The sequence below is a fragment of the Cetorhinus maximus genome, chromosome 10, assembly GCF_964194155.1.
Source record: "Cetorhinus maximus chromosome 10, sCetMax3.hap1.1, whole genome shotgun sequence".
Lineage (NCBI taxonomy): Eukaryota > Metazoa > Chordata > Chondrichthyes > Lamniformes > Cetorhinidae > Cetorhinus > Cetorhinus maximus.
Window position 1 is genome coordinate 11,930,239 of NC_135888.1, and position 26,588 is coordinate 11,956,826.

The window sequence follows — 26,588 nt, forward strand, 5'->3', positions numbered from 1 at the left end:
TGGCAAATGACAAGAGGAGAGACTATTGAGGCACTTCCGTCCGAGTGAAAGTCTGCGACTGGCCAGCACAGCCTTTGCTGCGAGCAGCGCACATCGTCAGCGTCGCTGCACATCAGCACATCCCACAGCTGGGAACAGTGGGAAGCGGCAACGCCGCGTTCACTGCACACTCCCTCTGCCTTGGTTGCCTTAGCGACTATTAACTCTCAGAATAACTGCATCTGTCTTGTGTGTAAGATAGAAAAAAAATAGCATAGGCCTATTACCAGCTCAGCACCTGTGAAACTTTTCTGCATTTTTTTTTGGAAACATTGCGGTTACATTTAGTCACTGTTCAGGTGTTAACAATTTGGTTGAGAGATGAATTCTGCTGTTTTTACATGCAGTCTTCCTCTTGTCAGAAAACTGTTCACACACAGCAGTTCAATGCTCCATAAGTTTCTCACAGTAATGCAAAGCGAGTATAAATAAACATGGGTTGCACTGGGCTAGCAACATATTATTCCGAACTCCCCTTAAAAGTATGCGGTGAGAGTGACCTGAGAGTAAATGACTTCACACAGGGCCAGATTTTTAAATTGAGCCGAGTTTTCGAATGCAAACCGTGTTTTTTCCCCTCTAAAACTGAAGATTAAGTCGTATTTCTGCTGCGATCATTATCTGTGTCAAAGTGCGAGGATTTTTAAGCGTCAGTAAGCAATAGATAAAATGCTAAATTGTCCATGAAATTAAAAGCACAATAACGATTTAAACCACACATACAAATTTTAAAACACGACACATGTAAACTGATTAATTTAAATGTAATAAAGTCAATGTCTGGTCGCATTGTTTGACCAAATTAAGTTGCCTTTCATTGCATTTAACGGGGAAAAGATATCCAGTTACACACGGGAGTAAACTGCTTAAATGCACTCTGTCCTTATGATGTGATGATGGTTTTATAAAGGTGCACATTTAATAATAAAAACACAAATATAAGTCTTTCGATTGATAAGATTTTTCTAACTTTGTAAGTGATAGCATTTTAAATGTTTTTATAGTTGCCATGTTACCAAAATATGGTGATTTAGTAAGTAAGCTTTATTTTTTTAAAAAACATTTAATAAACAATTTTGGAGCAGTCAAATCAAATGAGTATTTAATGCATTTTGGCACAATTATCAGCCTCTGGAAAGATTTCATAAAAGTACATTTATATTAGTAAATACCTCAGGGAACACTGCTTTTTGCACCAATAATAACTTAGATTGTTGTGGTACTGGTCAATGCAGTACATGTATTTTTTATTGTTTCATGCACATGAGTGTCAGTGGCGGGTTTAAGTCAGCGGGGCCCTGTGCACAACTTCATATTCGCCCCCCACTCCAGCCAAGAAAAACAACATTCTCTCTCATCTCCTCTCTCGGATTTTCATTCTTTGCAAATGTTGCAGTTCATTTATCTTGATAACTCGGCATTTACATTTAGCAGAGGCTAAGAGCTGCGATATTTTAACATATTGCATATGCAAGCCATCCGGGAAAGAATATTTAATCCATTTTGTGTAAAGTAGAACTGTCTTTAAAGATACAGAAAGATAAAGCTTAACTTTCACTGCATGGTAACACTTTAATTGAGGATTTTCTACTTCCTGATAAACCAGATCAAACTGTCGCCAAATACAGGATAATTGTAATTCAACAAAATAAGTCCAACACACACATGATGTGTGATTATTGTGTTTTTTGTAAAATGCAGATGAATGGTGTGCGTGGTAGAGACAGTGTAAATCCCAACAACTCAGTGTCCTTCCGGAGAGCAACACTGGCTGGACGGGCCGAATGGCCTCCTCCAGTGCTCCATGACCGCCCCATAACCAGGCAATGGCTGGGGCTCTCGCTCCGGCCCATTCATAAAAAACAAACCCAAGCATGGGAATTTAAATTTTGCTGAAGTAACAACCACCAAAAACTGTTTTAAAAGGAGTTGTTAGCAGATTGTTAAAGGTTTAATTCTAATTAACTTGCCAAGAAGCACCTGCCTCCTTTTCTACATCAGCTGAGTGGCTGCTCAGTGTGTTGGCGGCTTTGGAGTTTGGCATCCGGATCCCATCTTGTCACTGGTGAGGCAGGAGGGGTTCCCAGGGCCTTGGGGGTGGAGGGGGTCCCAGGGCCTTGAGGAGAGGGGAGGGGAGGGGAGGGGAGGCACCAGGCCGAGTGTGGCAAAGTGTTGTTGCAAAGCTGAGAGGAGCAGATGGCGACCATTTCCCGCTCGGCAAACGCCCGACATCTGCAGTGCTCGTGCCCCTTCTCACACCATGACCTTGCTCTCCCCCCCACCCCCAGACCATGTGCTGCACCAGTGAGGATCTGACTCATGCGTGCGCACAAACACACACCTAGAAACTTTTGCAACACAAAAAGCGGCAGTCTTAGACCATGCCCAACTCACATTCTACTGTCTATCTTTGCAAAGGAAACCAGTAAATGCCATCTTGATTTAGACCATCATCCCCTTGCGTACGCATTATGCAGCAGACAAAGGTGATTTTGCTTTCTCGTTGGCAGGTGGCAATTCATTTGTCAGATTTGTCCTGTATTTTAGGCCACCTCACGGTTTGTTTCACGGTAAATCTGCCACTGGTGAGCGTTGTTGACAGGGCCAGCATTTGTTGCTCATACTTAACTGCCCTTGAGAAGATGGTGGTGAGCTGCCTTCTTGAACCGCTGGAGTCCATCTGATGTAGGTACACTCACAGTGTTGCTAAGGAGGGAGTTCCAGGATTGTCACCCAGCCACGGTAAAAGAACAGTGATATAGTTCCAAGTCAAGATGGTGTGTGGCGTACAGGAGAACTTGAAGGTGGCGGTATTCCCATGCATCTGCTGCCCTAGTCCTTCTAGATGGCAGAGGTCATGGGTTTAGAAGCTGCAGTCAAAGGAGCCTTGTTGTGTTGCTGCAATGCATCTTTATATATAGTACACACTGCTGCCACTGTTTGTCAGTGGTGGAGGGAGTGGATGTTGAAGATGTGTCAGTCAAGTGCGCTGTTTTGTCCTGGGTGGTTTCGAGTGTTGTTGGAGCTGCACCTATCCAGGCAAGTGGAGAGCATTCCACCACACTCTTGGCTTGTTCCTTATAGATGGTGGACAGGTTTTGGGGAGTCGGAAGGTGAGTTACTTGCTACAGAATTCTCAGCCTCTGACTTGCTCTTGTAGCCACAGTATTTATATGGCTAGTCGCTTCAGTTCCTGGTCAATGGTAACTCCCAGGATATTGATAGTGGGGGATTCAGTGAAGGTAATGCAATTGAATGCCAAGGAGAGGTGGTTAGATTATTTCTTGTTGGAGATGGCACTCGTGTGGTGCGGATGTTACTTGCCACTTAGCAGCCTAAGCTTGAATGTTGTCCAGATCCTATTGTATATGGACACAGACTGCTTCAGTATCTGAGTCATTGTGAATGAGTGACATCAGCGAGCATCCCCACTTCTAACCTGATGATGGCAGGAAGGTTGGAGATGGTTGGGTCTAGGACACTACCCTGAGAAACTCTTGCAGTGATTTCTTGGGGCTGAGATGATTGGCTTCAACAACCACAACCATCTTTCTTCATGCTATGTAGAACTGTAGCCAATGGAGAGTTTTCCCCTGATTACCATTGACTTCAGTTTTGCTAGGGCTCCTTGATGCCACACTTGGTCAAATACTGCCTTGGTGTCAAGGGCAGTCATTTCAGCTCCCCTTGAGTTCAGCTCTTCTGTGCAAGGTTGGACCAAGGCCATAATGAGGTCAGGAGCTGAGTGGCCCTGGCGGAACCCAAACTGAGCATCATTGAGCAGGTTATTGCTGTGTTAAGTAGCCACTTGATAGCCCTGTCAATGACACCTTCCATCACTTTGCTGATGATCGAGAGCAGACTGATGGGGCAGTATTTGGCTAGATTGGATTTGTCCTACTTTTTTTGGATAGGATAATCCTGGGCAATTTTCCACATTGTCATGGTGGATGCTAGTGTTGTACGTGTACCGAAGAGCTTGGCTAGGGGTGCGCCAGTTTTGGAGTACAAGTCTTCAGTACAACTTCTGGGATTTGTCAGGGCCAACAGTCTTTGCTGTGTTCAGGGCCTTCAGCCATTTCTTAATATCACATGGAGTGAACTGAATTGGCTGAAGACTAGTATCTGTGATGCTGGGGACCTAAGGGGGAGGCCTAGAAAAGCATATTGTAAGTTAATACTGTTACTTTCCTTCTCCATAGCATACTAAAACATTTAGCTACCTTCAGACAGTGTCAGCAGAATAGCAAAAATATTGAACAGAATATAATATTTTCAGGTCTAGGTATTTCATTTGTGTTCAGTAGCTTAAATTGACATTGAACTGTTATGAAATTACTTGTGAAAAGTAGTGATTGTGAATTCAAGTCTAAACCTTAGTATTGGCTTTTTAAATTGCTGCATGATCTTCAAAAGAACCATGCTCTTTTTGTCTTATTTATGTTATCAACAGATTTTCAGGAACTCACAATGAATTACCTAATAAACACCACCAGTCATAAGATGTGTGAACTGATTTTAAATGATGAATAATCAACACTGTGATCGGGAGTCAGGGAAGGTGCATTACCTACTTGGTGCCAGAGTAAGGGAGATTTCAAAATGGCTGGAAGGAATTTGGAAGGGGTTGGAGGAATGAGGATAGAGCTAAGGAACTTAAACTGGGGAAAATTACTGACAAAGAAGTAAAACAGTAATAAACAACATTAAAAGGGAAGATCAATAAATACAGGCAAAGCTCAAACAAGAAAGGATAGGATGAGTTTAGGAAAGTGATTTAAAGAATTAAAATACAAGAAGAATATAAAAGTACATGGTAAGTTATAGACATATCAGACAGAATCTTCTGCCTGTCGGGCAGGCCGGTCGGGAGCGGGCGCAGCGTCATTTTACGTGGGCGGGCCAATTAAGGCCCACCCAGCGTGACCTGCGCCCGGTAGCACTCAGCGGGTGAGGGAGGAGGACGTGCATACGCGTGAAAGAGCGCAGAAATCTCCCTGAGGCAGCCCCGTGCCTCAGGGAGATAAAGTTCAAATTGAAAGTTTGTGAAAAAAAGGAAAGATATCTGAGCTGGGACATGTTTATGAAGAGTCAAAAATTTTTTATTCATTTAATAAGATTCATTTAATGAGACCTCATCGCGCCCGTGGATGAAGTTTCATGAAAAACGTGAAGGCCGCTTGGGTTCTTCGCCTGCCCGCCAACCTTAAGGTTGGACGGGCAGCCCTGTCAGTTAGTTTAATTGCTGTATTAATGGTCTTAACAGGCCTTTGATAGTTAGGCGGATGTGCAGCCGCCTCCGGCACATGCCCGCCGAACAGAAGATCGGAACGACGCGCGGTGACATTAGGACTCACGCTCGACGTCACCGTGCATCGTTTTACGCGTCGGCATGTGGGGCTCACCCCCGCACGCCAAAGAAGAAATTCTGCCTATAAGTAACATAAAGAATTAAAATGGAGATAGAGCCTCTATGGGACGAGCTAAATATGAGATGTGATAATCCCAGGAGGTGATATTGAAATGGCACAAATGCTGAATAGATACTTGGCATCAGTTTTCACAGAAGTGGGTACCAAAAAGGAAATCACAATAGAAGAAGTCAAAAGTGATATTGTAACAGCTAAGAAAGGAGACATTAAACAAACTTAAGAAAAATAAAGCCTTGGGTTCAGATGAATGTCATCAAGTGAGTACTTAAAAGAAACAAAGGAGACACCGAAGGCATTGGTATCCATAAATTAAGTTTCCATAGAAAAAGGAATAGTGTTCACAGCAAATGTAATTCTTGTCTTCAAAAAGGGAAATAGAATTGCCTGAGGGAACTGTAGGTCAGTTAGTTTACTACACCAGTGATAGGAAAAATACTAGAATCTTTGCTAAAAGATCAGATTAATAAAATCTAGGGACTGAATATGAAAAAAGCATGGATTTCTAAAAGGAAGGTCATTTATAACCAACCTTGTTTACTCTTCCCTCAAATAATTGAGTCAGAGCAATGCAGTGGATGTATTATTCATTGTCTTTCAGAATGCCTTCGATAAGGTGCCACATAAGAGACTCCTAACAAAGATCAAGGCATGTGAAGTCAGCAGAATGGATTGAAAGATGGCTAAAAAACAGAAAACAGAGTTTAGGAATTAAGGAAAGTTTCTCACACTGGTAAAAAGTAGGATGTAATGTCCAGTAGGGATCCATGTTATGACCACGGTTGTTCACCAGATAGGTAAATGATTTGGACCTGGAAATGGCAGTTCTGGAGGCAAAATTTACAGACAATACCTAATTTAGGAGATAGCTTATGAAAATAAAAACAAAAACAAAAAATTGCGGATGCTGGAAATCCAAAACAAAAACAGAAACAGAAATACCTGGAAAAACTCAGCAGGTCTGGCAGCATCGGCAGAGAAGAGTACAGTTGACGGTTCGAGTCTGTTGAAGGGTCATGAGGACTCGAAACGTCAACTGTACTCTTCTCCGCCGATGCTGCCAGACCTGCTGAGTTTTTCCAGGTATTTCTGTTTCTGTTTTTGTTTAGGAGATAGCTTATCATGTGGAGCATTGCACCAAAACGCAGGGAGTCATAAATATATTTGCAGAGCAGGCAGATAACAAACAAATGGAATTAAAAATGGTAAAGTGTTACAGGTTCATTTTGGTAGAAAGAATAAAGAAGCCACTTACTCCTTGGAAAGTAAGAAACTAAATAGGGTAGAGGATCAAAGAGATCTGAGAATACAGATATATAAATTGCTGACAGTAGTAACACAAGTTTAAAAAGATCAGAGCGCAATGCCTAACTGGATGTTCGATACTTCTGATCAAGAGATAGCTCTGTGCATGTGTGCACCTACACGTATGCAGAGCTCTTGTCCTGGGAATTATATTTTAGTTATACAGAGAATACAAACTGCAATATTTGTACACTTAACAACAAGAATTGAAAGCTTAAGAAGGAGCTCCCTCACTTTTAATTCCAGTTAAGGAATCCAGCTCCATTCCAGGACCTGAGAGCTCAATCTGCAATATGTCATAAGACAGCCGAGGATGGGGTGGGTTGCTGGAGGTGAGGGTGGGGGTCGAGGGGAGAGGGGTGGTGAGGGTTGCTGGAGGTGAGAGTGGGGGTCGGGGGGAGAGGGGTGGTGGGGGGGTTGTTGGAGGTGAGAGTGGGGGTTGGGGGGAAGAGGGGTGGTGGGTAGGTGCTGGAGGTGAGAGTGGGGGGTAGGTGCTGGAGGTGAGAGTGGGGGGTCGGGGAGAGAGGGGTGGTGGGGGTCCTGGAGGTGAGAGTGGGGGTCGGGGGGGAGAGGGGTTGCTGGGGGTGAGAGTGGGGGTCGGGGGGAGAGGGGTGGTGGGGGTTGCTGGAGGTGAGAGTGGGGGTCGGGGGGAGAGGGGTGGTGGGGGGGTTGTTGGAGGTGAGAGTGGGGGTTGGGGAGGGTGAGGGGTGGTAGGGGGTTGCTGGAGGTGAGAGTGGGGGTCGGGGGGAGAGGGGTGGTGGGAGGGTTGCTGGAGGTGAGAGTGGGGGTCGGGGGGAGAGGGGTGGTGGGGGGGTTGCTGGAGGTGAGAGTGCGGGTCGGGGGGTTGAGTAGGTGCTGGAGGTGACAGTGGGGGTCGGGGGGGAGAGGGGTTGCTGGAGGTGAGAGTGTGGGTCGGGGGGAGAGGGGTGGTGGGTGGGTGCTGGAGGTGAGAGTGGGGGTTGGGAGGAGAAGAGTTGTGGGGGGGTTGCTGGAGGTGAGAGTCGGGGTTGAGGGGAGAAGGGTGGTGGGGGGGTTGCTGGAGGTGAGAGTGGGGGTCGGGAGGAGAAGGGTTGTGAGGGGGTTGCTGGAGGTGAGAGTTGGCGTCGAGGGGAGAGGGGTGGTGGGGGTGTTGCTGGAGGTGAGATTGGGGGTCGGGGAAGAGGGGTGGTGGGGGGGGTTGCTGGAGGTGAGAGTGGGGGTCGGGGGGTTGAGGGGTGGTGGGTAGGTGCTGGAGGTGACAGTGGGGGTCAGGGGGAGAGGGGTTGCTGGTGAGAGTGGGGGTCGGGAGGAGAGGGGTGGTGGGTAGGTGCTGGAGGTGAGAGTGGGGGTCGGGGGGAGAGGGGTGGTGGGGAGGTTGTTGGTGAGAGTGGGGGTCGGGGGGAGAGGGGTTGTGGAGGGGTTGCTGGAGGTGAGAGTGGGGGTCGGGGGGGAGAGGGGTGGTGGGGGGGTTGTTGGAGGTGAGAGTGGGGGTCGGGGGGAGAGGAGTGGTGGGTAGGTGCTGGAGGTGAGAGTGGGGGTTGAGGGGAGAGGGGTGGTGGGGGTGTTGCTGAAGGTGAGAGTGGGGGTCAGGGGGAGAGGGGGTGCTGGAGGTGAGAGTGGGGGTTGAGGGGAGAGGGGTGGTGGGGGTGTTGCTGGAGGTGAGATTGGTGGTCGGGGGGAGAGGGGTGGTGGGGGGGTTGTTGGAGGTGAGAGTGGGGGTTGAGGGGAGAGGGGTGATGGGGGTGTTGCTGGAGGTGAGAGTGGGGGTCGGGGGAGAGGGGTGGTGGGGGGTTTGCTGGAGGTGAGAGTGGGGGTCGGGGGGTTGAGGGGTGGTGGGTGGGTGCTGGAGGTGACAGTGGGGGTCGGGGGGAGAGGGGCTGCTGGAGGTGAGAGTCGGGGTCGGGGGTAGAGGGGTGGTGGGTGGATGTTGGAGGTTAGAGTGTGGGTCGGGGGGAGAGGGGTGGTGGGGGGGTTGCTGGAGGTGAGAGTGGGGGTAGGGGTGTTGAGGGGTGGTGGGTGGGTGCTGGAGGTGAGAGTGGAGGTCGGGGGGAGAGGGGTGGTTGCTGGAGGTGAGAGTGGGGGTTGTGGGTAGAGGGGTGGTGGGGGGGGTTGCTGGAGGTGAGAGTGGGGGTTGGGGGAGAGGGGTGGTGGGTGGGTGCTGGAGGTGAGAGTGTGGGTCGGGGGGAGAGGGGTGGTGGGTGGGTGCTGGAGGTGAGAGTGTGGGTCGGGGGAGAGGGGTGGTGGGTGGGTGCTCGATTGTTAGAAGTGTAATTATAGTATAAATAGTCTCAAATAAGGTACTGTGATTTGACAGCATAGATACTTATATAGATTAGACAGCTGACTGAGTTGCTTCGAGCTCTGCTTCTGAAAAACCATAGAACTAGTAGCATTTTAGAAAGCTTGTTAATTCAATAAGAAGCTTCAATAAAATTGCTACACATATAGATTCAGCGCAGTGCTGCATGTTTCAATAACTATAGTACTGCCAGAATTTTCACAGTTGACAGTTCATTGGTAGTGAAGTTTTAATTTAAATTGAGTGCAATAACGGAATAGAACTTGATGTCAGAGTGGGGTAAGTATTGAAATATATATTTCCCAAGCTGCTTCTCAGTAACAGTTTTAAAGAATAAAAATTGGGGAAGAAATGGGAACTGAGATACACCAAGTACATACAGAGGTATAGAAGCATTGTGGTTATCTTACTGGAGCAGTGATCCAGAAGCCTGTACTAATAATCCAAAGAGCACAAATTCAAACCCCACCAATGCAGTTTGAGAATTTGAATTTAGTTTTTTTTTAAAAAAAGATCTGGAAATAAAAAGTGGACATAAAACCAAGCCTGGCCTCTATGTGACTGCAGTCCCACAGCAATGTAGTCGACTGTTAACTGACCTCCTAAGCAGCCCAGTTGTATCAAACTGCTCGAACTTCAAGAAGGAGGTCCACTAAGCGCAACCAGGGGTGGCCAACAAATGCGGTTCTTACCAGTAACACCCACATCCTGAAAATAAATTTTAAAGTCTTCTTTCATAGTAATTAGACTTGTGCAAATCAGACAAGTATTTTTAAGTATATTGAATTCTTACAAGCAAGGAGGCAGTGGTATGGTGGTATTGTCCCTGGACTAGTAATCCAGAGACCGAGGATAGTAATGCTCTGGGGACCCGGGTTTGAATTGACTTGGGAATATATCACTGTTCCTTCACTGTTGCTGGGTCAAAATCCTGGAGCTCCCTCCCTACCAGCACTATGGGTGTACCCACACAACATGGACTGCAGCGGTTCAAGAAGGCAGCTCACTAGCACCTTCTCAAGGGCAATTAGGGATGGGCAATGAATGCTGGCCTAGCCAGCAACACCCACATCACATGAACGCATTAAAAAAATCCTTTCAGTAACAGTTTTGGATTCTAAGCTTTACCAGCAAAGATATGCTCGGATATTGCTAATTGTTTTAGCATTTGTTTTCACCTTGTGCCAGAATGGTGTGGGAAAATCATGTAACACAAGTAACAATACATATGTTATTTCTATTATAGCTTCTTAAATTAAACATTACATTTAATTTAATACAACAATATAGTTATTCAATAAACAAACAGCTTTTCTTTACTTTTCTTTGTAACAAATGACTTAAGTACATTAGTTGAAGCTGTGCCAGTGAGAATGATTCAGTAAGGAACTATCCATAATAGATTTTAATAGGATGTTCACAAAGTTTTGATAGGCAATTTATTTCGGCCCTGACCTATTTAGTTATAATTTAAATGTAGAATATAAAGTTATGTCAGTGCATTTTCGTAGTATTTGTAATATATGCTTCCTGCAGCCATGCTGAATTTTTTATAGGCAAAGGGATAGCTTAAGCTGCCTATTTACCACAGCCTCCGACAATGCTGCTCTGCAATTGTTTCAACAGAGCTGTAATATTTTTGACATTTTGCTTCCTCTTCATTTGGCCTAAAGAATTCTATAAAACTCCCTCTTGCACCCCCAGGTAGGAATTGATACAGATCTGAATGAACCCTGGGATCTCAACTGGTGTCCTCTAGTTGGGATTCCAACACACTATTTATGACTGGCTCACCAGTATGCCCAGTTCCACAAGAATGCCAAAAGCCAGGCTGTCAGGCTGGTGGTATTCACAGCCATATCTGGTTTCCTGCAAGTGCAGGGCACCATCAACTGGACACCTGGCCTAGAGAGCTCCCTGGCAGCAGCCTGAGAGTTTGATCAATTGAAAAGGATTTCAATCATTCAACATCAAATTTGTGATCACAGAAGGCAAATCCTACATGCTTGTGCTTGGTACCCAGGGAGCTCTCAAACTCTTTGTGTTTTGAGCCACTCACAGGTGCCACAGGTCTTTGAGGAACCTCAGTGATTACAGGGCTGGTTCCTCAGGGACAAGAGATACCCCCAGAAGACATGGCTGATGATGCCAGTTTGCTACCCACAGAGTGTTGCTGAGGAGAGATACAATGCTGCATATGCCTCCACCAGGTCCTTGATAGATCAGACAATAGGCCTCCTGAAGATGCATTTCAGATGACTGGACTGATCCAACAGGGCTCTGCAATACTCACCACAGATGTGTCCAGGATCATCATTGTCTGGTGCATCCTGCACAACCTTCTGCTGCAAAGTGGAGATGTCTTGCCTGAGGGAGACATGGAGGAGTGAGATGCCTCCTCCGACGAGGAGGATGTTGAAGGGGATGCAGCTGACGAGGGCCAGGATGTTGATGAGCCACATGAAGAGACCATAGCAGGCGTACGATGTGGCAGACGTGGCCGTGATAATTGGCAGCTACCAGATTCCAGGAGCACTAAGGTGCCGACACCTTTTCACAATTGTTTGGTTTGTCGCCTTTGCTGACCGGAAGGCCCCAGTAACTTTTTGCTCACAGTCATTATTTCTCTTAAAAGTTCCATGCTTTCCGAGAGCTTAATTAAATATCAGCGTTCACCATCTGCCCTGATGTTGGTTTGATCTTTTGAATGTGCTAAATAACAATTAAATGCATAGCCTTGGTGATAAATGGCTGCTGTAGAACCTGAACAACACTCTCTTCTCCCATGACCTTAGGCAACTTTAACTAGAATAGCAATTTCACCCAAACTCTCACCAAGTCAGTATGCATGGATGGCAGTTTATCAGTAGTTGGACATCATATTTCACCAGGGATGCACTCATGTCACCCTGACACCTGCTTCCAAAGTGGGGCTGACCAGACAGATCGCTCTTTCACGCATAACCAGATGGATGGGTCAACAGGGAGTAGCATCATGAGAGCACTAATGCCCCCTTGAAATCGCTCCTCAATGCTGACTGATAAAGCATGATCATGCTCCTGCCCACCACCACCCAATCGCCACTCAGACACCATAAACCCAGAACCCTTGACATCTTTATCATGCCATTAAGTTTCAAGGTTTCTTTGTAATATCCTCACTGAGAGTGCCTCTTCTGGACTATGGGTTTCTGAGGTGCAACCACTTCAGACCCTGCAATTATCAAAACCCTTAAAAGTCTCTTTCTTAGATGGCCTTAGCATTAGTGCGAGACCATGAACTGTCATTTTGGACACACCAGCCAAGGCGAAAATGTTTCCTACATGGACCCTGCAGAGGCCTGAGAGAGCTGGCTATGCATTATATTGATAATATAACAATCCTCGAGACGGTTCAGTACACAGGGGTACTTTCTACACTCTCTCTCCTAATTTATAGGAGCACAGGAACAGGAGAAGGCCATTCAGCCTGTCGAGCCTGCTCCACCATTCAATACGATCATGGCTGATCGAACACTTCAATGCCTTTAACCCACACTTTTCCCCATAACCCTTTACGCTATTGTTAATCAGAAATCAATCAATCTCTACCTTAAACACAATTGAATGTGCCCACCACATCTTCCTCCCGACAGTTATGGTAGCCTCTGGATTTTGATTGTTAGGAAGACAGTGTCCAATTGCAGTCTCTCACCTCAAACTGCATTCACAATGAACCTTGGCACACACACAATATAAAAGCAAAATACTATGGATGCTGGAAATCTGAAACAAAAACATAAAATGCTGGAAAAACTCAGCAGGTCTAGCAACATCTGTGGAGAGAGAAACAGTTAACGTTTTGAGTCCGTATGAACTCGAAACGTTAACTGTTTCTCTCTCCACAGATGCTGGAAAAACTCAGCAGGTCTAACAGCATTTTCTGTTTTTGTTGGCACACACACAGCTGGTTTAAGTCAACAGGAGTAATTGTGTCATCCACATATAACTGACATCAGTGGAACAGCAGCAGGAGATATTGTGAGCTTGATGAACACATCTCCTGAGGTCACAGCATAGTGGGCTGTGAGAATTAGCTGACAGCCAGGCAGCACACTGACAACTGATGGCCAGCGCCTAATCATGTGCATGTGGGATTATAGACTACACTTCAGAGATATTGTGGGAAAACTGAAACAATAGAAGTTCCTGATTGGGCTCTGATGAGGGCCAACATTAGAACCATAGAAAAGTTATATCACAGAAAGAGGCCATTCAGCCCATTGTGTCTGTGCTGGCCGAAAAAGAAAACATTTTTACAAACTAGCTGCCCATTTTAATCTCACCTTCCAGCACCTGGTCCGTAGCCTTGCAGGTTACAGCACTTTAGGTGCAGATCCAGGCACCTTTTAAATGTGTTGAGTGTTTCTGCCTCCACCACCAAACCAGGCAGCGAATTCCAAACACCCATCGTCCTCTGGGTGAAGAAGTTTTTCCTCATGTCCCCTCTAATCCTTCTACCAATCACCTTAAATCTGTGACCCCCACCCCCCCCCCCACCCAGATAATTGACCTCTCTACCAGGGGAAACAGGGCATCCCTGTCTACTCTATCTAGGCCCCTCATAATCTTGTACACCTCAATCAGGTCGCCCCCTCAGGCTCCTCATTTCCAAGGAAAACACCCCAACCTATCCAATCTTTTCTCATAGCTTCAACTTTCAAGCCCTGGCAACATTCTTGTAAATTTCCTCTGTACTCTCACGAAAGCAATTATGTCCTTCCTACACAAAATTCCAGCTGTGGCCTAACCAGTGTTTTATACAGTTCCATCATTACATCCCTGATTTTGTATTCCAAACCTCGTCCAATAAAGGAAAGCATTCCATATGCTTTCTTTACCATCTTATCCACCTGTCCTGCTGCCTTCAGGGACCTGTGCACATGCACACCAAGGTCTCTCACTTCCTCTGCCCCTCCCAATATCCTCCCCAAACGGATAAACACACACTTCTCTGGTTTAAATTCCACCTGCCACTTTTCCACCCACTCAATCAAACCATCGATATCATTCTGGAGACAACAGCCATCCTTTTCACTATCAACTACACGGCCAAGTTTTGTGTCATCTGCAAATTTCCCAATTATGCCACCCACATTTAAGTCTAAATCATTAATATATATAACAAACAGCAAGGAACCCAACACTGAGCCCTGTGGAACGCCACTGGAAACTGTTTTCCATTCACAAAAACATCCATCAACTATTACTCTTTGTTCCCTGTCGCGGAGCCAATTTTGAATCCAACTCGCCACATTCCCCTTTATCCCTTGGGTTTTTACTTTTCTGACCAGTCTGTCATGTGGGACCTTGTCAAATGCCTTACCAAAATCCATGTAGACAACATCCATTGCACTACCCTCATCAATCTTGCTCGTTACTTCCTCAAAAAATTCGATCAAATTAGTAAGACCTTCCCCTAACAAAACCATGCTGACTATCCTTGATTAATCTGTTCCTTTCAAACTGACAGTTTATCCTGTCTCTCGGAATCGATTCTATGATTTACCCACCACAGAAGTCAGACTAACCGGCCTATAATTATTTGGTCTATCCCTCGCACCCTTTTTAAGTAATGGTACAACGCTCGTAGACCTCCAATCCTCTGGTACTTCGCCTGTATTAAGTGAGGATTGAATAATGATCCTCAGAGCAACCGCTATTTCCTCCCTGGCTTCCATTAGCAGTCTGGGATATAATCCATCTGGCGCTGATGACTTATCCACATACAAGGATGTCAGTTCCTCTCTCACTATGCTTATCGTATCTAATATTTCGCACTCCTCCCCTTTAACTAGAATATCTGCTTCATCCCTCTCCTTAATGAAGACAGAGACAAAGTAATCATTGAGAACACTGCCCACATCTTCTGCAGAGCACAAGTTACCATATACATCTCTGATCATCCCTGTCCTTTCCTTAGTTATTTTCTTGCTCTTAATGTACTGGTAAAATATCTTTGGGTTTCTTTGATTTTACCTGCCCATATTTTTTCATGTCCTCTCTTTGCTTTCCTAATTACCTTTTTACTTCACCTCTGTACTTTCTATAATCCTTTTACAGTATTAAGTTTTTTTTTTACGACTGTCACAAGCTTTCTTTTTCTGCTTTATCTTACCTTGTATACTTCTAGATAGCCAGGGGGCTCTAGATTCGGCAGTGCCGCCCTTTTCCTTTGTGGGGACATGTATATACTGTGCCTGTAAAATCTTGCTTTTGAATGCCTCCCACTGGTCTGTCACTGATTTCCCTTCAAGTAGCTGTAACCAGTCCACTTTCACCAGATCACCTCTCAGCTTCGTAAAATTTGTCTTTCCTCAATTTAGAACTTATACTCCTGTTCCATCTTTATCCTTTTCCATAATTATATTAAATCTAACTGTATTATGGTCACTATCTCCAAAATGGTCACCCACTGCTACTTCATCCAGTTGCCCAGCTTCATTTCCTAAGGCTAAATCTAGAATTGCACCCCCTCTCGTTGGGCTTGTTAGGTGCGGGCTAAAAAAGTTCTCTTGAAAACAGTTCAAGAACTTTGTGCCCTCTGTGCCTATTACACTGTTCATATCCCAGTTGAACTGAGGGTAGTTGAAGTCCCCAACTATTATTGCCCCATTGTTTTTGCACTCGGAAATTAGCCTACATATTTGTTCTTTTATCTCCTTCTCACTATCTGGGGGTCTATAGTACACTCCTAGTAGTGTGGGTACCCCCTTTTTATTCCTCAGCTCAACCCATATAGTCTCATTTGTTAATTCATTCTGGAGCCTTAACTGGCCACAGGACATTGAAACAACTATTAGCAAGATGGAATCCAGGCGACTTGCAAACGGTTAAATTCAAAATATATTTACAAGTGCGAAGACTATATACAATGAGTGTACACTTGTGCCACCGGTACGTCTAGGTGCAGCCCCAACATCCGCAGCTAAGGTGGAGGCAGCCTGCTGATTGCCATGCCATGTTGACTGAGATGACTTTGGCAAGCATCCTCTGATATCCAGGCGCCAAGAGTGTCCCTCCCTGCTAAGGGTCTCCTGCTTAGGTGCAGCTGCACCGTGCTCAGCCTGAGCTGCTGGGATTACTAGCACAAGGGAGGTGGTGCTGCACGGCACCCTTGAGTGTCCCCGACCTGGCTGCCACTCCTCCACCCTTTGTGTGCCCGAGGACACCTCCTTGACTCATTCAGAAGGGGCACCTTGAGGAAGGTTGAGGTGCCCTGCCCCTCTCACGCCTAGCCACTGCTTCACTGCATCCATGGCTAGAGTGATGGAATGCAGGTCCGGGCGCACATCTGGCAGAAACCGTGCATTCTGCTGGACCTGGGTCTCCAAGTTAGGAGCCACCATTTCCACGGAGATGGCCAAGTGCTCGCGTGCCGGATCCACACCAGCAGACGGAACGTGGATGGACTCCTGCAGCCTTTGGCCCAGTGTGTGGGTGGCCTCTCGCAATTCTGCCTGATTTTCTCTAGCCTGTCTCTGCATCTCCAAGAGGTCTCTTAGGGCCAGGTCCAGAAGCTCATCAGCTGATTTGGGCTCAGTAGAGGCCTGTTCTCCAGCAATCCTCCGAGTGTCAGAGCCTTGGCTGCCACTGCCTCCGTAAACTGTGGACCCGTTTTAGTTATGTGCTTACGAGATTGTGACCTCGAGGCTGCTCTAGAACTAGGACCCACCGAAGTGCTTGAATCTGCGCTAATGGAAGGTGCAGGTGAACACTGTGACAGTGCTTCCTCCTAGGATGCTGAGACTCCCTCCTCAGAGGTGGGCTGGAGCTACGGCATGCCCTTCTAGATGCCCTCCCCCATTTCTTGCTAGTACCTGGAATAGAGGAAACAGAGATTTAGTGATTGACTAAGCAGATGTGTCCATTAAAGATCACTGCCTGCATACTGGAGCTGGAGGCATCCTCACTTGGTTCCTGGGAAGTCCAATCTCACCTTCTGCACAGGCATGGTCATGTGCCACGCTAGCAATCTCAGCAACCTGCTCTTCATTATTGCTGAGCGGTTGAATTTCTGCCATACCCCCTCTGGTCTTGGCCATTTCGTGCTTGTTATGGTCTATCTTGTCCGGCAGAAAGACAGAAGGATTGATTGTGAGGCCAGTGAGTGAATGAGCAATTCAGAAGCACGCATGCCTGTTGCCACAGCTGAGCTCTACCCACTAAGTGATTAAGAAGCCATTTGTCCTGCAACTCATATGAGATGGAGAGCTTAACGTGGCTGGTGCACATTCAGTGTGATATCCCAACTTCCGGTCGTGTGTGACAACCCTGTGCACTCAAACCGTAAGACTGCCTGATGCCCTTATGAGAGTGTCAGATTGCAGTGAGTTGCACTTACCCTGGTGGAGCACAGATCATTCATCCTTTTTCTGCACCAAGCCCCACTGGTGTGAACCACCCCAGGGCCTCCTTCCAGGCTTCAGGCTACCATGATCAGATTGGAGGGCCTCCTGCTCCAACCCTGCGGAAACAGCACCTCCTGCCTTTCCTGGACGGACTGGAGGAGAGTCTCCCGGGGGGGGGGGGGGGGGGGGGAGAAAATCACTGAACCATGGGGCAGCAGGTTGCTTTCTTCTCTTTGACATTTCTGTCCCAAGCTCCTGGCCTGCAGTGAGTGAATGGCTGTCCAGGAGTCCTTTAAATGTGGCAGCCGGACCTTCAACTCCATGAGGGAATGACAGGGTGGACAACTTGCTGCCTGCCCTGCCATGAGATTCAACATGCTCCGCGTGGATGCATAAATAATGAACTGAACATTATAAGATTGCCCGTGTTCAGCCATCCTGCTGCGGGAATTGCTCCAACTTCCCTGCCCCCACCTAACTTAGACTACACTCAGAGCAGAAAATTCCACTTTAGTCCCGCGCATTCAAGAAAAACCTGTTAAAGCAACAATTAATTTCACCTATTTACTTAATGTTCTTTACAAAACTTCCTTATACAAGTGAAACACAGATTTAAGGAATAGTGGCTGCTTCGCTAGTTTTATTTATTTTGTACTCCCAAAACAAAATCACAATCCAAATACAAAAGCAAAATACTATGGATGTTGGAAATCGGAAATAAAAACAGAAAATGCTGGAAAAACAGCCAGTTCTGACAAAAAGTCATCGACCTGAAACAGAGCTGAAGTTTCCTAATCCCACAGAGACAGGTTTGGAGGTGGGACATGAGCATAATTAGATAATTTCGCATGGGGGCAGCCTTCTGAAAGATTTCCACCACTGGCCAAACACACAGTCTGACCAGCACTGGCTGCTCACCCAGCAGCGGCCAGTAACTAATTAAGATCATTAAGTGCCCACTTGACAACAAATTGGTGATATCACCGGTATCTTTGATGCCTCCTCTAAATCCTGGAGCTGTGGGAATCAGCAGGCCACAGCTGTGGCTGCAGGTTATCCTCTGGAGCGACACCCTCTCCACAATGTGGCCACTATCACCTTCAACAACTTCAGAAATCTCCAGGATACGCCTCCATCTTCAGGCACCCTCACAACCCCCACCTACATCAGAAGCACCCACCTCTCCCAGGCCAGTGTGCTGGCTGCCCAAAGCCTCAGGAGCTCCAAGTGGCTGTGCGTCCCATCCACCATTCCTAATTGGACAGGGTTTTGGAGGTGGCCAGTTAATTGGCCATCTCTGGGAAGATAACACAAGTGGAAGGACTCTTGACATCATCGCAGTTGGGTTCCACATATGCTCCTGACATTGGGGTTCTGAGACCTGCTAGAAAATTCAACCTATTAACTCTGTTTCTCTCTCTCCTGACGCTGCCAGACTTACTGAGTATTTCCAGCATTTTCAGTTTGAACCCCATGATCCAAATCTTGGGAGATCAAATCCATGCTGAATTTTAAAATACTATTTTGGTCTAATATAAGTATGACAATTATGACAGCATATATATTTTCAAAACTATATAGTTTGGAAAGAAAACTAATATTGATAAGGAGCGAGGCAGAGCCAGGGTAACACCAGTATAAATCTTGCCTGCATTAGGGCCCATGAGCAAATATGGTTTAGAATCTTAGAGCCAACACAAGAAAGAAAAAAACATCAATTTCGTTAAATCCCAATGACAAGGCTCTGTTCTTGAACCTTCTGTTGCCCTCTGCTTCTGCTTTCTGTCAATTTGGCAGTTTACCACAATCCACTGGGATTCCAACAACTTCATATTTGTGCAACATAATCTGCATGAGGGAAATAAATTAAACACTCTTTATATAGTAATGTTTGTTACTTATATGCGTACTTTGCCTTTTAGGACAGATAAAGGTGTTCTGCATGTAAACACCTCTGGTGATTGGCTTGGAGCCATATACAAAAGTTCAGGAAATCTTAACACTAATTAAAGACATTGCTACTTATTTGTACAAAGTGGTAGATAGAAAATGTATGCTACCTATTTTGATATTAAAAATCAAAATTGCTTCTTCATTGAGATAGGTATATTTTATCTGCTATGCTACTGTATCCACCAAATTATTGCTATAAAATGGCAACATTTTCCTTAAAGGTCAAAATATCTTGCTTCTGATCTAGCTCTGGATTGATGTCAGAGATTTGAAAACTGTAAATTCAATTTTAAATCACAATTGCATGTGTTCCAAATTACAAATGACTAATTTTCCAGTTTAAAGTTATGCATTGAAAATTTATCATTATGGGTAATGAATCAACATAGTTCTATATTACAGGATAAAATACTAGTCAGGGAGCAATGGGTTATTATTATTAATAATCAAGTCTTACGACAAGAGCATGTGGATAATATCTTCATTAGACTACTTCATAATATTAATTAGGCTATTTAAGACCCAAATTGCATATGCAAATTCTAATTGGAAAATTGCTTTTCCTCTGCATCTCAGAAGTTTAAGTGCTAGTTTTATCGAATTTGAGAGTATGTTATGCTGTTAATCACATAATAATGAGACTTGGTAATTAGAATCAAGTCTTATATGTAAATTGTTATTCAAAAACTACACTTTCCTTGAAATGTAAAACCCATAAGTCCTATCTTTCCAAAGCTTTGAAATTAATTAACTTTATGGAATAATTTACTCTGCGACACAACAAAAAACAAGTTTTCAGCCCTGCAGGTATCAAAGTATTATTCTATCAAACTAGAAGGACTCCCCTTTAAGTCTGAACAAAATTGTTTGCTGTTAAAATGTTTTTTTTATCTTGTTCCAATTTTACCGACTATGTCTAAGATGGAAAGGGGACAGATGATTTAGTCCTAGACTTCTGACAATATCATTAAAAGCTAGTTGTTAGGTGTGTAAGAATGCCCAGAGATTGTCGTCTTCCAGTATTTCTGTCCCAACAGGAGCTGCACTTGGTCACTGCTGTGTACCTCTCTCAGATATGAGGCTGAAATTACGAACTCAACAACATGCCGCAAATCAAACTCATGAAATTACCATTACCATGATTCTATGTGCTGCGCCCAAAGTGCAGTCTCAATGTTGGTTAGAACAAGGGGTCAAACATTATGCACAGAATATTTCACTTAGTTTTAGTTTACACAAAACTCCACAAAAAAATTTAACAAAATGAATTTTCAACTCTCACCAACACATTTAATTAAACCAAGAGTTAGACTATTTTGTATTAATACAATTAATTTGATATAGCAAAGGTACTAGACCTTGACGACTTCCTGGTAGCAATACTTAAGACTTGTGCTCTAGAACTAACCGCACTCCAAATGAAGCTGTTCGAGTACAGCTGTCAGACAATATAAAAAAAATTGCTCAGGTACATGCTGTCCACAAAATGCAGGACAAATCCAACACGGCCAATTGCCATCCCATTAATCTACTCTTAATCATCAGCAAACTGATGGAAGCATCAAGCGACTTTTACACAGCAATAACCTGCTCACTGACGTTCAGCTTGGGTTCCGCCAGGGCCACTCAATGCCTGGCCTCATTACAGCCTTTGTCAAAACATGGACAAAAGAGCTGAATTCCAATAGTATGGGGAAATGACTCACCAATATCAAGACAGCATTTGACCAAGTGTCATATGAATTTGTCCTGGTGAAATTAAAGTCAACGGGAATCAGAGGGAAAACTCTCTACTGGTTGGAGTCATACCTAGCACAAAGGAAGATGGTTGTAGTTTTTGAAGACCAATCATCTCAGCCCCTCCATTCAATCCCTCCATCACTGGCACACAGTGGCAGCAGTGTGTACTATATACAAGATGCACTGCAGGAACTCATCAAACATCTTTCGACAGCACCTTCCAAACCTGCAAACTCTATCACCTAGTAGGACAAGGGCAGCAGATGCATGGGAACACTGCTATCTGCAAGCTTCCCTCCAAGTCACACACCATCCTGACTTGGAACTATATCGCCATTCCTTCACTGTCGTTAGGTCAAAAAGCTGGATATCCCTTCCTAATAGCTCTGTGGGTGTACCTACACCAGATGGACTGCAGCAGTTTAAAAAGGCAGCTCACCACTACCTTTTCAAGGACAATTAGGGATGGGGCAACACATGCTGGCCTTGCCAGCTATGCTCACCTGCCAGGAAAGAATAAAAGAAGCAGGCAACTGTCAGACATAATTATATTTTTTGATCTACATTATAAATTTGTTTTTACCAAATCACTTAGCATTAATAACCATTTAATAAACAGAAATCAGATATTATTTACATATGATAATTTGGTTAGACATACATCACTGAAACGTGTTTGTAGCGCAGATAGGAAGTTAGGAACATTGTGCAAATTTGGGACCTTTCCGCTCTGAGTGCAGTAGGTGGGTAAAACGATGTTTTACCTGCTGGCTGCAATGGCAGATCATCCCAAACCCGCCACATTAATTATATATTCCCGGGATACACGACGTTTCAATGGCAGGCGGACTCCGACTCCCCTGCCACACATTCACCTCGCCGCTTCATCACCAAGCACCACATTTAAAGTACAGCCATACTCAGTGCTTCCAGCCCAGGACTGCAGCAAACAGGACATGGCCCCGAAAGGCAAGATGACTGCAGCCTTCAAGCAGCTTTTGGACACGTGGAGGCCCACTGTGATGTCCTCTACCCTCGCTCTGGCCGCAGGACAGGCAGCTCCATTGCCACTCCAGCTCGGTAGGCGATGGCAGTGGTGATCAGTGCCAATGTTGCACAGAGGAGGTTGGCCATCCAATGCAGATAGAGGATGAATGATCTCATCTGTGCAGCCAGGGTATGGTAACCATCTCATCACTCTAAACTCACACACTCAAGCCCATCACATATTCATTGGCATCTTACTCACTGCCAGCTCAAGGGACATCACCACCCATTCTCACACACATGCCTTCACATATCCATCTGGCCTCATTTCCTCTGGAGGCTGCCTCCTCAGCCCTCACCGTCTTGAGGCCACTTGCACAGATCAACATGTGCCCCCATGCACATCCTGGGATACCCTCCTTCTCCAGTACAGCTCTCGTCCTGCAGCCTATTCCCTTGCCTGAGGCCATTTCTCCCCTTTCCCAGAGCAACACCTTGCCCTGCAGCTGTTGAAAAGCCACTCACATGTGGCTGATCTGGTAGGTACCCGTGAGCCCCCCTAAAAGTGCTGTGGTGCTGTCTGTGAAGCCTGACGCTGATGACTGCGAGTGCTGACCGAAGTAAAGTAGGCAAACAATCCTTGAAGTCCCGAGTGAAGTACAGCCCATCAAGTGCATGCCTTATATATGCTGTTGTGAAACACATCAGCGTGTTTTCCTGCCAACGTGGGACAATCCAGTGGGGATGGGATGAGTCCGGCAGGCTGGCCTTATAATGATATGCTGATGTATTACAATCAGGTTCCTGATGTCCGATGGCGGGTAATGTGGCCCACCGTCAGCAGGCGGAGCGGACGATCGCAAACCGGTTTCACGATGTCATAATTATATTTTTTGATCTACATTATAAATTTGTTTTTACCAAATCACTTAGCACTAATTAATCCATTTAATAAACAGAAATCAGATATTATTTACATATGATAATTTGGTTAGACAACGCTGAAACGTGTTTGTAGCACAGATAGGAAGTTAGCAACATTGTGCAAATTTGGGGCGTTTCTGCCCTAAGTGCGGTAGCAGGTAGGTAAAACGATGTTTTACCCGCTGGCCGCAATAGCGGATCGTCCCAAACCCACCACATTAATTATGCATTCTACTGACCAAGTATCTAGTTTATTAGGGAGCGAGTTCCAGGTTTCCACAGCCTGTGAGAGAAAAAGTTCTTCCTAATTTCACTCTTAAATAGCTAATGTCTAATTTTCAGATTATGCCCTCTGGATCTGGTCCCTCCCATCAAAATAAATACTTTCCATGTGTCTACCCTATTGTATCCCTTAATCATCTTAAATACCTTAATTAGATCACCCCTCAATCTTTTCAACTCAAAGGACTACAAGCCAAGTTTGTGCAACCTAATTTGGTGCATGTGCATTAATTGCTCACACCAAAACTGTTGAACAGAAAATGTACTCCTGAAACCAGTTTATTCTCAATTTATTGCAACTTTGTACAGACACGATCTTAATAAAGCATTTGATGAACGTGACAACATAAACTTTAGCATTTCCTACCCGCTTCAGGTTATTAAACTTGGGCTTGTTTCAACCCAGTTCAATCACATTAAAGAATTTTTTCATTCCACAAATATATAAAGTATCTGACAGAACATGCTCAGTGGATCTATATTATGTGGTTAGATGTAGGTTTGTAATGTGAATTGCTAGTAACTCCAGCCCACCTCCTCTAAATAATGGAATCCTATAAATTAGGCATAGAAAAGGCAAGAAATGGCAGGATGTTAAGCAATCACAGAATCGCAGAATTTTAATGGCACAGAAGAGGCCATTCGGTACATTGGGTCTGTACCGGCTCTCCAAATGAGCATTATGATCTAGTGCCATTGCCCTGCTTTTTCCCCGTACCCCTGCACACTGTTTCCAATCAAATAATCATCTAATGCCCTCTTGAATGCGTCGATCAAACATGCCTCCGCCTCACTTCCAGGCAATGCATTCCAGACCCGAACCACTCATTGTGTGAAGAAGCTTTTTCTCACGTCACATTTGCTTCTTAAATTTGTGCCCTCTAGTTCTTGATCCTTTCACGAGTGGGAACAGCTTCTCCCTATCTACTCTGTCCAGTCCCCTCATGATTTTGAACATCTTTATCAAATCTCCTCTTAACCTTCTTCTCTCCAAGGAGAACAGTCCCAACACCTCCAATCTATCTTCGTAATTGAAGTTTCTCATCCCTGGAACCATTCTTGTAAACCTTTTCTGCACTCTCTCCAATGTGTTCACATCCTCTCTATAATGTGGCTCCCAGAACTATACACAATACTCCAGCGGAGGCCTAACGAGTGTCTCATATAAATTCAGCATAACTTCTTTGTTCTTGTACTCTATGCCCCTATTAATAAAGCCCAGGATACTAAATGCTTTATTAACGGCTCTCTCCACCTGTCTTGCCATCTTCAATGATCTATGCAAATATACACCCAGGTCCCACTGCTCCTGCACCCACTTCAAAATTTCACCCCTTATTTTATATTGTCTGTCCATGTTCTTCCTTCCAAAATGCATTGATCTTCATCTGCCACCTATCTGCCCACTCCACCAACTTGTCTATGTCCTTTTGAAGTCCTACACTGTCCTCCTTGCAGTTTACAACACTCCCAAGCTTCATATCATCCGCAAACTTGAAATTGTCCCCTGCAACAAGATCTAGGTTATTAATATATATCAGGAAAAGCAATACCGACCCCTGGGGAACTCCACCACAAACCTTCCTCCAGCCTGAAAAATATCTATTAGCCATTTCTATTTTTCAGCCAATTTTGTATCCATGTTGCTACTTTTCGTTCTCCTTTTATTCCATTAGCAACAACTTTTCTCACAAATCTGTTGTGTGACACTGTATCAAATGCCTTTTGAAAGTCCATGTACACCACATCAACAGCATTACCCTTATCAACCTTTTCTGTTACCTCTTCAAAAAACTCCAGCAAGTTGGTTAAACATGATTTCCTCGTTAGAAATCCATGCTGGCTCTTCCTAATCAACCCACATTTTTCCATGTGACTAATAATTCTATCCCAAATAATTGTTTCTAGAATCTTGCCCACCACTGAAGTTCAACTGACTGGTCTGTAATTGCTGGGCTTATCCTTACAACGCCTTTTGAACAAGGGTGTAATGTTTGCAATTCTCCAGTCCTCTGGCACCTCCCCTGAGTCTAGGGAAGACTGAAAAATTATGGCCAGTGCCCTTGCAATTTCTACTCTCAATTCCTTCAATATCCTTGGATGCATCTCATCTAGTCCCGGTGCCTTGTCAAATTTAAGTACCCAATAGTCTATTCAACACTTCCTCCTTATCAATTTTGAACTGTTCTAGTGACAGAGTTTCCTCACCTGTCACCATGGTCTGGGTAGCATCTACCTCCTTGGTAAAGGTGGATACAAATGTACTGAAACTAATAACTAAAAATAATGACAAAGCTCAGGCTAATAATTTCTGAAATTACTAAAGGTGGCACTGTATATTGGATCCTTGAGCGTTTGCCACAGTTAATATTTAGCATTATAGCCAATTAAACTATGCTTACTGACATTTCAGAGGTACAAAGTGCATTAGAGGATTAAATAATCTTACAAAGTTATCAAACCGAAGCAACTCAAAATATACTGACATTAACTAAACATGAAAACCAGGAGATTAGAACGTATTACATTGTTTAGAAAGAGCATATTATTGATATTCTATGGCAATGCTTCTGAACAAAATTTTTTTTTAAAGTTTCAGAAAGATTGAACAGGGTTTATAAACTGACATCTCAGATTGTACTTGCCCATTAATTGAGCCCCATGCTTTTCTAGGGGCTTTGGGATTAATCAAGCCAATACCATCAATCTAGTTAAAATTTCTTAATTTATGTTTAGGAACTTCAAGTTATTTATTTATTTATAATTTTTAAGTGGTTGGAGATGTTTGAAATCTAAACTTTCAATTTTGGTTGTGGAACTTGCACAAAACTTTGAAAGTGGCAGAACAAATTGATAATGCTGTTAAAAAAAGCATGAGAGTTTTGCTGTAATAAATTGAAGTATAGCATACAAAAGTAAGGAAGTTATACTAAATTTTTGTAAATAACTAGCTTGGCCTCAGCTGGAGTACTGTGGCCCAATTCTGAGCATTACACTTTAGGAAGGGTGTTCAGGCCTTGGGGAGGGTGCAGACGAAATTTACCAAGTTATATCAGGGATCAGCTGCTTCACGTTTATGGAGAGACAGGAGAAGTCTCCTTAGAACACAGTGGAGATTTAATTGAGCTGCTGCAATCTTCAGCCAGAAATGCCGAGCGGATGATCCATCTAGACCTCCTCTGGAGGTCCCCACCAGCACAGATGCCAGTCTTCAGTTAATTCGATCCACTCCGTGTGATATCAAGAAATGGCTGATGGCAC

General features: G+C 44.6%; 1 protein-coding gene across 3 annotated transcripts in view; it reads right to left on the minus strand.

The window, feature by feature from the left end:
* The window catches only part of LOC144685445 (disabled homolog 2-interacting protein-like), a 794,163-nt gene that overhangs the window by 249,945 nt on the left and 517,630 nt on the right, over window positions 1-26,588 (minus strand). The gene's annotated exons all lie outside the window — the stretch shown is intronic.